This window comes from Nicotiana tomentosiformis, chromosome 8 (assembly GCF_000390325.3).
Source record: "Nicotiana tomentosiformis chromosome 8, ASM39032v3, whole genome shotgun sequence".
Classification (NCBI taxonomy): domain Eukaryota; kingdom Viridiplantae; phylum Streptophyta; class Magnoliopsida; order Solanales; family Solanaceae; genus Nicotiana; species Nicotiana tomentosiformis.
Genome location: NC_090819.1, coordinates 52,312,351 through 52,321,504, shown reverse-complemented (window position 1 = coordinate 52,321,504; position 9,154 = coordinate 52,312,351). Strand labels below are relative to the sequence as shown.

General features: G+C 38.0%; 1 long non-coding RNA gene across 2 annotated transcripts; it reads left to right on the top strand.

The window, feature by feature from the left end:
* LOC104097129 (uncharacterized) lies at positions 1 to 6,017 on the top strand. 2 transcript variants are annotated; one of them, XR_686474.4, is made up of 3 exons: positions 220 to 402; positions 528 to 871; positions 5,935 to 6,017. It is a non-coding gene; the product is annotated as an uncharacterized lncRNA (long non-coding RNA). The 2 variants fall into 2 exon arrangements; XR_011410029.1 differs by lacking the exon at positions 5,935 to 6,017 and having other exon boundaries at positions 1 to 402; positions 528 to 1,029.
* The last annotated feature ends 3,137 nt before the right edge of the window (positions 6,018 to 9,154 follow it).

The window sequence follows — 9,154 nt, the reverse complement described above, 5'->3', positions numbered from 1 at the left end:
TGTTCAAAGGCATACTTGAATGTGTGGACTATTCTATATTTACTCTTTTGTTTGTTGGTGAGGGCACGTGATGTCATGAAGGATTGGTAATGTTGAAAACTTCTCTTGTTGGGTGAGTGCGCGAATTGAGGGTGCTTAGTGGTAAGAGATTCGGCTCTTGAGGTAGGGTGGTTACAGATAGGTTGTTTGGATTGACTGAATTGAAAGGATAGACTTGGGCATGTTTAAAACGGGAAGAATATGAATTTTGTTTGTTCATGCTTGATTGCCGGTATCGTTCATAGTCAAGGGTAGAGTGTATGGTTAAAAATTGAAGTGCTCCTCTCTAGTTGAGATGTGTACGTTGTTGGGGTGGAGTTGATAGTCCCATTGCTCGAGGAAGAGCAAGAGTCTAAGTGTGGGGTATTGATATTTAGCTTAAAGTATATATATTTATATGTATATCGCCTCATGTTTTACTCGTGTTTCTTGGATTTCGAATGTAAAATGTATTGATTTATGTTAATTTGTGGTGTTTTTATGTGTAGGAATCATCTGGAGATAATAGGGGGCAAAAGGTGCGAGATTAGAACCAAAATGGAGAAAAAATGGGAAATGCTGAATTCCAGCGTCACAGGCAGCACCCCACGCCACCTATGGCGCCGTTTATAGAATGTTTAGCAGGCCAGCACCAACGCCCCACGCTGCCTTGGACGATGGTGACGGGAATTTCTCCAACTTTGCCCGGGACAAGGTTATTTCGGCCCTAGACCTACCCAACTCGTATAAAAGCAAAACTAAGCCTATTTTGAGAGGGGAGACGCCACTTTGAAGGAAAAATAGACACGATAACGATTCGGGAGCGAGGATATCTCATTTTTCTTCATCTTTTGTTAGTATTTTCAATTATCCAATACTTATGAAATTGTTTGATATTATCATGAGTGGTTAAAACCCATAGTTCTGGGGTTGTGATTTAGCCATGAATATTGTTGTTTAACGTTGACTTAACCTTAATTACAATTCACCAATATATGGTTGTTTCTTCAATTCTGTGATTAATTGCTTAATTGTCTGGCCAGCAGTTAGGTTCTATTTACTATCTGTGCTATGCTTGGGAAAGCCATGTTTAGATTAGAGAAGAATTGAAGAGAGCACGATCTTAACTCTGGGGGGGAGGGAGGAGGGATTTGTGGTTAGGATAGGAATATACCTAGTCACCGTGCTTAATTAAATAACGTATTCTTAATGCATTCTTAATAGATTGATTCCATAGGAATATAAGCATTAATCTATTTTGAATAGGTGAGTAGTACTTCGGGAGAAGGCTATGAGAGCAATTGTTCGATTTATTAGCAACCATGAGTGAATTGTATGAAAGGGAGAGTTAACTAGAACACAATAGGATTGGTGAATCGATTATAACCCTGGAATATTTGTCTCTACTGAATACACAACAACCATTTTGCTGCTTGATAAATTAGTTACTAGTTATAATTATTATTTAGTATAATCACACTTTTGAACTCGGATTGACTCGACTGAATAACAATCTTGGTGAATTTAGTGGGTGGTTAATACAAGTCTCTATGGGTTCAACACTCGACTTATCATTTTATTACTTGTACGACCACATATACTTGCATGTGTATTTGGGAGCAACAGATACTAGACTAGCACTACAGAGTTCGTGTGCTTGGTAACTGTTGACATTCAAGTTTTTCCACTTGATGCGGAAGATTTATGAGAGTATTACTCATGAGGTGATTATGTATGCGTGACGTGGAAGTCATTTAAGTGGGAAAGTTAGAGATCGAGTACGGAGATTTTTGTATTGTTGAGGTTTAGAGATTGGATTTTCATAGTGGTGGACTATCCTTTGATTGCTGACTGTGAAAGAGTGTTAAGGGTTACACAACTGATTGTATGTCTCATGGATATGGTCACTATGGACTTTTGGAAGGCTATCTACCTATTTCGGAATATTTTGAATCAATTGGGGGAAATATTGGTAGGCCTAATGTGAATGGGTATCCTACACTAGATTGATTTGCTTATTCAGTGTAGCATTTGTTGTGGGTGTGTTATTGGGTGGAATTCATCTTATTCACGCCCTAATATATTTCATGTGTTACTCTCTTATGTACGATGGGTTGTGATACTACTTGACAATTCACATGCATGTTGTGCCACTGTTTAAGCCTTGTGGCGTTATGAGTGAGATGGCTCTTCAGATGTCAATTTGCTTATTACACCTTAGTTGCGCATGGCTTTTTACCATAGTTTATTATGCTATCTATGTGGTTATTTTTGTGCACTTTATGTGCTTGTTGTTGATACACATGTGTCAGTTGAGTATGAGCATTATGTCTTAATAGGTATTCCTATATGGATTGATATGGTTGGATCGGGTTGCGCGCTTCAACGGGTTATGTTGGATACGATTTCCCGTGCTTTTTCACGTGTTTTGTTTCCCCTTTATGGGATGAGTTCATAGCATTATGCTTTTATTGTTATATCTATTAAACTTGTTGGATAGCTTTCCTATTTGGTTCTCTTTCTATTATTGGTCATATTCAACTTGTTGCTTGTTTGGTGTACGGATTGTGTCGTATGAGGCTTTAGGCACATTTGATGTGGCATGTCAGTCGAGCAGCTTGTACTCGGTGAGACGAGGTTATTGGTCCTCAAATTAATGTAATTGGATTTGGATAAGGTATGTTTGGAAGAAGAATGCCATTAGTATGCTCAGAATTTGGCAGTGGTTCTTTTTCGAGTGAGAGAACTCCATGACTTACTGTTTTGATGGGTGGTTATGAGTTTCTACATATTTCTTTCATCGTTGCAGTGTTTCAAAGGTCTGGAACAAGGTTTGATTTAATATGGGGCATATTACCGGTACCGGGTTTGATAACAAATAGTTATTGCAGCAGAAGATATTGTTATGGGTATATGAGTTATGGGGTACACCGTGTGGTTACAACATGGGAGTCTGTTTATGACTTCATGCAACTTGTGGGGACTATTACAATGTGTATATACAAGAATCTAATCATAGAGGCTATTCCAGATGTTGAAATTTGGTTCTAAGGCTTATGGGCTAAGGTTGAAGGAAGAATCTTTAGTCGGGATATGTTAATGAAATTATATAGATTGAGGTGGCATGGAATCACTAATGGGTGTATGTATGATGAGCTTATACAGTTATTTGATGGATTTGGGATGACTTTTGGCACGTTCGAGGACAAATGTTTGTTTAAGTGGGGGAGAATGTAATGACCCGACCAGTCATTGTGAGCTCTAAACATTCCGTTCAGTGGATTAAGGTGTTGAGTAACTTCATATGATGCATCATGACTTGCTGATATAGTTGGTTTTGATTTTCGAGAGCTTCCGGGCTCATCTGGAAGAGTGATTCTTAAATTGGAAGCTTTAAGTGGGAAGAGTTGACAAAGGCTTGACTTTTGAGTAAATGACACCGGAATCGGGATTTGATGATTTCAATAGGTTCGTATGGTAATTTTGGACTTGGTCATATATTTGTATTTGGATTTGGAGATTCATATTGTGGTTGACACTTTGGATAGGTTCATTTAATTGATTGGAACTTTTGTGCCAAGTTTGGTTGTAATTTGGAATGTCTAAGTATGATTCAGACGCGCTTGGTGAAGCTGGAATGTTAGAAAGTTAAGAGATTGAGTTTGACCTTCGATTTAATTTGGATGTTATTTTTGGTGTTTTGATCATTTAGATATGTTTGTATTAAGTATTCGGATTTATTGGTATGGTTGGACGGGGGGCTCTGGGGGCTCATGTGTGTTGTAAGATAGTTTTGGACCATTTGGGAATGGTTTGGTGTTACTGGTACTGGTGCATCGCACCTGCGGAGGATGGTGCACAGATGCAACGTTGCACCAGCGATGATTAGGGGCGCACATTCGAAGAAGGTTGTTCTGGTCAGTAGTCGCACCTATAATGTCTGTTTCGTAGATGCGATATGCGCTGATCCGAAGGAGTTTCGCCGATGCGGCCTCCGCTTTTACGAAGATTTATGCGCACCATTGATGGCTGGTCAGATGAAAGGAGCTCGCAGAAGCGAGCCATTTGTCGCAGAAGCAATACTAGCATATGCGAGATTTTTATTAGTAGATGCGAAGATCCCTAGCAATGTAAGTTTTGCTCATTTTTCGGTATTTTGAGATTTGGAGCTCGGGAAGCGGAAATTTTGGAAGGGGATTCCACCACTATTTTGAGGGTAAGTGAATTCTATTTGATTTTGATTATATATCTTATTTTCCCATGGATTTATACACTTAGATTATGGAATTTGAAAGAGAAATTTGGGATTTAGTCTACAATTTAAGAGTGTAAATTGGGGTTTGGGAGTCGATTTGGATTCGATTTTAGAATCTAATCACATATTTAGACTTGTGGGTGGGTAGTCTGGATCTAACCCTTGACTCGGGTTTTAATTATGTAGGCCTAGGTTGACTTTTGGGGATTTGGTTAAAGATTGAAGTGTTATTATTTGGAATTAATTCCTATGGTTTTTTTTTGACGTTATTGAGTTGTATTTGATCATAATCAAGTCGTTTGGAGGATGATTTGAGAGGAAAGCTATTTTGGAAGGTTAAAGCTTACAGGGTGGAGGTAAGTCTCTTGTCTATCCTTGTAAGAGCGAATTCTCCCCATAGGTGGTCTATTTACTACTTGTTGCTCGAATTAGGAGTCATGTATATGCAAGGTAACGATCGTATATGCGTAGCTAGATTATGACCATATCCGGTAAAGTTTGGCTGATGATTATGCCTTGTTTGGACTATATGAACTTATTATTCATGTTCCATTGATTCTATGACTATGTGATGACTTTTAGTTGTGGCTTAAAAGGATGTTTAAAGTTATGACTTGTTGAATTGCACATAAACAATTATTTTTCCATGCGGAGCTTCTTTGTAAAGCCGTAGTCATATACTTGCCTTATTGATTCATGATTTGGTGACTACATGGCTTAATTTATTCATGTTAAATGTTATGAAAAGACAATAATATATGAAATTGCTTATTGAATTATTGAGATGAATTGAATTATATGATTAGCCATAGTCGTCTTTAGCCATATGTACTTTTATCTAAATTTCTATTCTTATGATTCAGTGCCTTTAATTATATTGCCTTATACATATATTTATAATTTGTAGAGTTGAATATTGTGAAAAAATGAGAATTTTAGAACCACCAACATTATGAGCAGATATTGATTATTGATGATGTTGTGTGGATTGGGTTGCATGCCACAATGGTATTATGTGTGGATCGGGTTTCACGTTGCAAAAATATCATTAATATTAGTGGAAGGGTTTGCACGTTGCATGGATATGGTACCATTCCTCCGAAGTCAAGTGTTTACCCATGTTACTTTGGGCCCTATGAGCGTAGGCATTAAGCTTGGTGTTGTTGACTAACTCATATTGTGAATATGAAAGATTGAGTAATTTATATTGTGTTATCTCCCTTATTTGAACATGCATTTGTAGATTAGACTCGTGTAGTGGCTCTTAATTATATATATAAATGTTGAATTGTGCAGTGAGATGTAGTATGGGATAATGAGCAAGCATCGGTAGCCTAGACTGATTTAGTGGCTCTTATATTATATGTGGATATTGATTGACTCATATCATGATTATAAAAAAGAGTTGAGATAATAAATATTGTATTCTATCTCCTTGTCTGAAAAGTATGTCTATATTTCAGTTTTACTATGTTTCTATTGACAGACCTGATTGATGATATCATGCTTTATTCCATGCTCTATTTATGCTTCATATGTTTATTGAGTTGTTAGTAAGTGTCAGAGTCTACCTCTCACCGCTATTTCTTTGATTCTAGATTTGATACTAATTGAGTGACGTGATTGTGTATTTATACTATACTTCTGCACATTTTGTTCAGGTTTAGGGGTTGGTTTTAGTTGTATTCACCCCACGGAGTAGAAGTGCTATCTGGAGACTTCGTGATGAGTTGATTACTTGACCCGAACCGCAGCTCGTGGACTCCCCTTCCCTACTCATTTATATTTGTCTATATATTATCTTTCTAGATAGATGTTGTTGTTCTGTTAAGAATATTTACTCTTATTAGATGCTCGTGATATAGTGATACCGGGTTTTGGGTGATTGTTAGACAGTAGTGGGCGTGTTTGGACCCTGTCTTTGATATTGCATTTATGTCATTGATTTGAAGATTTATTCTGTATTGTTATTTATATCATGAGACAATTAATTGTTTAATAATTAGATTCTATTATTGTTGTTGGGTGTTGGCTTGCCTAGCAAGCGGGTTAGGTGTCATCACGATCTTTGGTGGGATTTTGGGTTGTGACAGTACGTGAATATCTAAGAGCTTAAGATGATTTTGACCGTGACATTAAAGTTAATATTGTCAACATGCATGAAGAGTTTTTCACATGATGGTGATTGACTTATGGGTTGAGAAAAGTTGTATACTTCTAGGAAAAGGAGTGTGTATTAGTGTCACAGCCCAAAATCCCACCGGATCCGTGATGGCGACTAACACCACTTGCTAGGCAAGCCAACATCCAATGTGCATAAATAAACTTAAATAATGGTATCAAATAGCCTCAAATGCAGAATAATATAAATTACTGAAGTAAAATAGCGGTACAACTAGAAACCATCCAAAAATCTAGTGTCATCGAGTTTATGAGCTATATAGAGTGTTGAATACAAAGTATGAACAAAATACAACACTGTCTAGAAGACTGAATAGTAAGAACATAAGATAAAGGAGGGAACTTCAAGGCCTATGAACGGAACAGCAATGCTACCTCGAAACCTCCAAGCAATTTCAAATACAGCTCTCTGGCAACCACCGCTATTAGCAAAACCTAGATCTGCACACGACGTGCAAAGTGTAGTATGAGTACAACTGACCCCATGTACTCAATAAGTAGTAAGATTAACCTTGGCCGAAGGCAGTGACGAGCTTGGCAAGGTCTGATGCTCACTTACAGCAGCCAACAATAACACTAACAGTTGAACGATAACATATAAAGAAAGGCAGCTCAATAATACAGGCTCAACTCTAACACGATAAGAAGAGAAATAGGCATGCTTTTCAAGTATTTCATTCAAGGAATCAACTCTCCCATGAAAATCACTTAGACATGGATTTATCAAGATAAACTGAGATTTCAAATTCTAAACATCAAATAAAGACATCAAATATCAACTAGCATGAGAAAAACACATCTATATGCTTGCACGTCAAATGTATATACCAAAACCAGCGACATCACAGTCAAATCATCAAATGAACATAACCTTAGCACATACATAGTGCCTGGAAAAAATACTCTCAATCATACTCTCAGCATGCTCGCGGGCTCAAATCCCCTGAATCATCACGCATACACATATACTCAGCATTGTACAGATTCCTGGCTGAAGCGCCTCACTAAGCACATATAAAGTGGCTGCACTCACAGGATTATACTTCACTCCGGAGGGCGGATCCTAGCCCAAGTGCTGATTGGATCAAAGACAACAATCAACACCACAAAGCCCAATATGGGGCTTGATGTAAGCGTCCCCTCATAATCCATATCAACACTCGTCAAACAATGTCGCTCAGCCCAATATGGGCCTGAACACAAACGTCTCCTCAAAATCAATATCACTCACCCCAATATGGGGCCTGACGCAAGCGTCCCTCACCATCAATATCAACATGGCTCTATGACCCAAAAATCAATCATCAATCTCCTCAAGTCTCAATGTTCCAACACCTCACAATATAATAATTAGTATACCGCACGAAATTCATGCCACAACCTATCTCAAAGTCGTATCACACACAAAGACACCAATAACATGTGAGATAACATATAAAAAGTGCACAAAGATAGAGATATAACTTGCGGATATAATATCATGACTGAAACAAATAAGCCAATAGCCTAGACATGATTTCTAGCACACATTATAGCTCACGTAGTCATACATGTCATGACCCAAACCAGAAGGCCAAGATTGGCACCCAGAGCCTACTCAACCAAGCGCCACGTACTTTATTTTCTTCACTATAAAACTCGTCATGGGCCATTAAGGCCATATCGATATACATATATACGTAACGACATTATAACTTAACTAGTATAACACACTCATAAAGAATTTACACAGATACATGGGGACCGGGAAGGTCGTCATGATAGACTGACATGTCATTACTAAAACTATACACAGGATACTGTCTGCAAAGCCTCTATTGAAACATGAACATTGTAAATAAGTCAGGACAGTGCCCCCCACGCTCCCATAAACCAAAATAACATATGCAAAACCCCGACTCGGCAATACTCCAGGAAGAAGTGGAGCTCACCAACCAAAAGTTGATATCTAGAGGTAGCCTACAGTGGAGGATTCTCACCTCGTCTATCTACACCTGCGTGGCATAAAACACAGCGTCCCCCGGCAAAGGGACATCAGTATGAAGAATGTACCGAGCATGTAAGGCAGGAAGGAATCATAACAATAAGATACTATTACTGAGAGGGATAAGAGTCAACAGGTAACCTCTGACTTGCCGCTAAGGGCCATAACATGTATAACAAGTTCAATCTAATATATATATATATATATATATATATATATATATATATATATATATATAGCCATAGTCTTGACTACATCATTATCGTGATGTTAACTGCCCAACTGATCAGTGGCAACTGCCTGACCGGTTGTAGCTCAGTGGTAACTATGTGTCTGCCCAACCGATGGTAAATAATGATACATAACTGCCCAACTGGTGGTAACTGCCCGACCGGCCGTAGCTCGATGATAAATAAGTGACTGCCCAATCGGTGGTAAATAAGGATACATAACTATCCAACTGGTGGTAACTGCCCAACCGGCCATAGCTCGATGATAAATGAAGATGCATATCTGCCCAACCGGTCGTAGCTCGGTGGTAAATGAAGATACATATAACATTACATTATGAACATTAACATATTTATCGTATGACTCAATAAGGACTTAGAAACATACTTAGACATGCTTTGAATTACTTTTCACAATAATGAATAATGTAGACATCATTAACTACTAAAGAGTAGAACAATTTACATTTACGTTTCATTGTTTGG